Source organism: Papaver somniferum, chromosome 4 (genome assembly GCF_003573695.1).
Source record: "Papaver somniferum cultivar HN1 chromosome 4, ASM357369v1, whole genome shotgun sequence".
Classification (NCBI taxonomy): domain Eukaryota; kingdom Viridiplantae; phylum Streptophyta; class Magnoliopsida; order Ranunculales; family Papaveraceae; genus Papaver; species Papaver somniferum.
The window spans coordinates 147,023,462-147,028,548 of NC_039361.1; the positions used below are offsets into that span (position 1 = coordinate 147,023,462).

General features: G+C 34.3%; 1 long non-coding RNA gene across 5 annotated transcripts; it reads right to left on the reverse strand.

Annotated features, from left to right (window-relative positions):
- Positions 1–441: 441 nt before the first annotated feature.
- LOC113271516 lies at positions 442–4,873 on the reverse strand. 5 transcript variants are annotated; one of them, XR_003322181.1, is made up of 4 exons: positions 4,599–4,873; positions 3,985–4,158; positions 2,048–2,683; positions 442–1,956 (listed from the first exon to the last, which is right to left on the reverse strand). It is a non-coding gene; the product is annotated as an uncharacterized LOC113271516 (long non-coding RNA). The 5 variants fall into 5 exon arrangements; XR_003322179.1 differs by having other exon boundaries at positions 2,048–2,215; positions 2,338–4,158; XR_003322182.1 differs by having other exon boundaries at positions 442–1,569; positions 1,894–1,956; positions 2,048–4,158.
- Between the last annotated feature and the right edge of the window lie 214 nt (positions 4,874–5,087).

Below are 5,087 nucleotides of genomic sequence, written 5' to 3' on the forward strand. Positions count from 1 at the left end.
CCTATTACTCCCCAGGCTAATGGAATTGCAGAAAGAAAGAATAGGAACATTCAGGAAATGTCCAGAGTAATGCTCCATTACAATAACCTACCCTTAAGGTTTTGGGGAAAAATTGTTTTCACGGCATGTTACTTAATCAACCGTGTCTATCTACGGTCGAAGACTCTAAACACTCCTTATGAGTTGTGGTATGGTAGAAAACCCAAATTACACTACCTCATTTTTCCTGCAATACAACTAGTTCTTACCTCCAACTACCCTGATTCAACAATTCTTGTGATTCAATCTAATAACTCATATTCCACATACAATCCGGACAAAAATTTAACTACCTTATCTCATTATTGACATATACAAAACAAAAAAAATAATATTTAGAGTAGCTTTGCTTTGCAATCTATCAAGGCATCTGACAACATATGCATTTCAATTGAACACAAATACAAACAAGTGTTATGCCACTTTTAAATTTCTGTGTTATGAAATGATAACATGGTAGGGGAGTTCAATTACAATTTTTGTGTTACAAAATATGCACATATTGAGGTCAATAACTTACTAATTTTGCTCCATCACTTGGTTCAATTCCACGCCTTTCAATCTCCTTCACATCACTTACTTTATCTTTGACATAGTTAAATTCCAGTAAACCATTGTAGCATATACATTATCTCTCAGATGAGGAGATAACCTCCTGAAAGATTATGCATATGCTCCAAAGATTTGCTGGAACGGGAAGAAATCGGTATATGACAAGGTAAGTCCTATGTTATCACACCTCAAAAAAAATGAAGTTGTTTCCCTGCAATCAACCAATTTCAACTATCACAAGTAAAATGACAATGTAATAAAAATTAAGTGGAAAAGAAGAAGAAAACTAAACTTAGTATTATGAGACTTATAAATGTAGTTAAAATGATGGTATTGCAGCTCTCCTTGGATTCTTCAGGTTACATAGTGAACTGGTTGATCGGTTGTAGTTCAATAGCTAACTAATGTAGCTGTCCTGCACAATTTAGACTTTAGATGTAGTTAAAGTTCAAGCTGCGCAATTGAAATTTGCTATTCATATGATGTTGACAGCAAAGATAATAAGACAATGATCAGATTTGCAAAGTTATGACAAAGAATTAATATAAGGTAGAGATATAAAGATGAAGATCACACAAAAAGCAAGATAATAAGACAATGATCAGATTTGGAAACTTATCTTCTTGATCTACTAAGGGCTCCATTACCAGCACACAAAAAGTGCATCAGAATTGAAATCGCTGGAAAGGAAAAATTAAGAATGAACATAAGACTAAACATCTTAATTACCTAAACATTGGTCTCCCCTGCAATCCGGATATTCCAGCTGTAAGCCCAACATACTGAACTAAACATGCATTCAGCTGAGCAGTTCAAAGAAAATCAATAAAGTCACTACTTTTCCTTGGGTACCGGAATACGACAAGTCCAAATAACGAGGCCTAGCTAGTACAAATATGGGAGTAAAACTTCAACACTTAAGTTCTTATCAACTCCTTGTTCTCTCTACGTTTGTGCTCTCTTCTTTCTCTCGTTCATCTACATTTCAGATTATAGTGAGAGGAATTAGCATAAGATACCAAAGCAAATTTAGTCTGAGTTCTATGATATCAAACTGACTTAGTTTATCATCTTATCAATGAGGATTTTTTTCAGAAAAATGCTATACAGTTATTTTTGTCACTCAATAGGATATACTTGTTCAGTTTTCTGCTTATACAGGGAACAATGAGCTTCCCTAGATTATAATGTCGGAATTATACATAAGCGTAAGAACTCAAAACTACACAAAATAAAAAACCCTAGTTCAACAAACTACAAAAAAAATCGATAAAAGAAAACAGATAGGAGAGAGTTACCAACATCATGACTACGACTCAGCCATTAATGGAATTCATGAGCAGCACAATAAATTTGAACCCCAGCCTACAATACCAAGAACACACATTAACTTACGTGCCAAATGCAAAATTAAAAACATGAGAAGAATTGTTCTGAAAACCGTAATTATACATACCGAATGACCTGAATGCAACCTTCTTGCTTTGAGCATACTACTATTACATCACAGAACACGCATGGTCAAGAGTGAAACCAAGTTTCAACAACAGATGGTGAGCCCAAAACAAGCTTAAAACTATATTGTGTAAATCAAATGTGAGGTAGTTATACATCCGTGACCCATCTGGAATATATATCAAACACCAATGAATAAAAATAACATAAGAGTGCAAAAATTTGAAGGATTATCAAGAACAATAATCAATAGAACAGAAACCGAAATGGTCATCTAAATCGCATAATAACCTTTAACATAAGTTGTAGTTAAACCATTATTCCCATTGGCATGCGCATACAGGATCCTTTTGTCAAGCCATAAGCAACGTGTGTTACTTTAATTTTTCCTTTTGTGGTGGGTGCTACTGCACTGTTACTTATCACACGGCGCATAATCTCCCACCTCCAAGGGAATGTAATTTCAGAACATATTAGTTCACATCCATTAGAGATAACAATATGATTGTATGATGATAAGAAAGTGTATCCAAGAACCTGACAACAACGATGCTATCAATCGCCATTCTTAATCTCTCGTCAAGAGAATGTAATTTCAGAACAAAGTTATGAAGATGCAAAAAAATTGTCCCCGCCTCTGTACGAATATTATAAATTAGCATCCTGCTTAAAAGATAAGGATCAAAAAATCTCATAAACCTGCATACGACCATACACCCATTAGCGCTCCTGTTACGGACCAAAAAATTTAACCTCTAACGGGTTGGTTTTCAACCCACTAGCAAGGCCAAACCCCCAGTACGTCACTCAGAAGTTAAAACAAAAATATACATTCATTTTAGAAATAAACGATCACAAATGTTCAAAACCAACAACCAAAACAGAAGAAAAAAAAAGAAATGAAAAATTTATGGTCACAGCTCCATAAAGATAGAGAAGAGGGAAGATCCCCAGAATACTTTAATACTGGGTACTAAAAAAATGGATCGCCAATCGACATTTATACAGATTTACTAAACATTATATAAAAGTCAAGATTCACGTTTTGAAGTGTAAAACCATTCGTTCCGTTGCACCAAAAACACTCTATGAAACATGTATCCATTACTGCTAACCATCTTAAATCAAGTTATCTTCTTAGAACAATAGCACTCATAAATTGACACCGTCAAAGTACACAAATCTAACAGTCAGATTATCTATATGGGTAAATCCAAAAGTATATAAGGTAGAAAACAAACTGAGCACTTAGTACACTTAAACCATATTACAGCAATAGTTTTGTAGGCTGAGGGACTGAACTTAAAGTACTCGTCCAATGCCTAGAAAATGACCAGCACTTGATACGAACCATGAGTGGGGTTTTTATAGCCTATGAGAAGTATATGATGCCACAAAAAACCAACATGGATATAAAAGAATGTTGAAATTCATATTACTACTACCAAAGTGAGATTTGCATTCCCTCATTTCCGAAAATCAACGTAACTTTATTGAATCCCATGGTCTTAAACATGAAAATGCTCACACAAACCAAAAACATTTTTATATGTATTAATTCTCTAACAGTGCCTGCTGCACATGGAATCGTTGTAAGATACACCAAAAATAGTAGTATTAAGTACCCAATTCAAACAAGATTTTAATTAGTATGCAACAGTTGGACACTTAACAATATGCAAGGCAGAAACTAAATCGAGTAATACATGGAAGAGCTTGCAAATGTAGTTAGACTAGACAACAAGAAACTTCCATACAGATAGTAATATACACATCAAGACCTGCCAGCATGTCGACGAAAAAGAAAGTTTTGTATGCAGTCTAAATAAATATACAAAATCAGACCCAGGCCCACCGTCCGCGGCAGAACAAAGTTTTCATTTACAAAGTTAGGATAACGGTTAGAGCGAACATCAAAGTAATTAACTAATGAATTACCTCACAGGCATGCGCTTTTGCTAGAGCTCTAGGAATAACCAAGGCTGAAGTTGTAGAAAATAAAGTCCTTTCCAGATTTCGTTACTGGAAATTGTGAGATTGATATAAAATGTGTTCCTTTTGGCCCCTTTTTTGCTCATCTAATGTCAATCCTCCAGCTTCCACCAACCATAACTACAACACCAAAAAAGGAAACCTAGAACCTTAACTTCAATCCCAGTATATATCAAAAAAATAAAAACACTAATCCTTGAATACTTGTTAGAAGATTCATAAAAATTATAGGAAATCCCATGATCTAAAATTGATCAAACATCAATTAAAACTTAAAACTTTTTGAAGACCCAAGATCCGAACATGATCAATTAACTAAAGAATACTAATATTAGCATAATATCACTACTTAAAAGAGAATCAATTAAACCAATAAAATCATTACTTAATGAACCCAACAACTAAAAAGGAACAAAAAAAAATCAATAGCTTAAAGTCTTATATACAACTGCAACATCAAAAACAAATTAAGAAAATATTAAAACCTAACATCAAAATCAAATATCTCTCTCTATTTCTCTTAGGAAAAAACCCAAAAAATAGTGAAAGAGATTGGTTACCGTATTTTTTAACTTTCATCCTTCTATCGATCAATCGAAGTAATCTCCTGCTCATTTTTATGATTGAAACCCTAGATTAGAAATAAAAATACTGAATTAAGGTTTCCAGCTGTAGAGATTAAACAAGAGATAAGTTTCACGAAGAACTGATCTAAGAAGACGAAGGAGAAGGTAGGGTGGTCTAGTGACATGGGTTGTGCTCAAGATTGTAGCTATGGAGTGAATCGGAGAGTTTCAATGGCGGGATATTTCTTCTTCTTCAGATTTGCCTAATAGAGAATGAGAGAAGACGAGTGGTTGTAATGACCGCGAGAGATCTTTTCTAAGGATAAAACCCGTAGGCACACGAGAAATTCGCATGCTTAAAAAATTAAAAAGTGTTTGCAGGTGTTTGCTGCCACACGCGTAACTGACATGCGTGAAATAAAAGCAGTTGCAAATAGCAACTGAGACCTGTTGCGAATATTTAGCAACAGAAATTCGCAACTG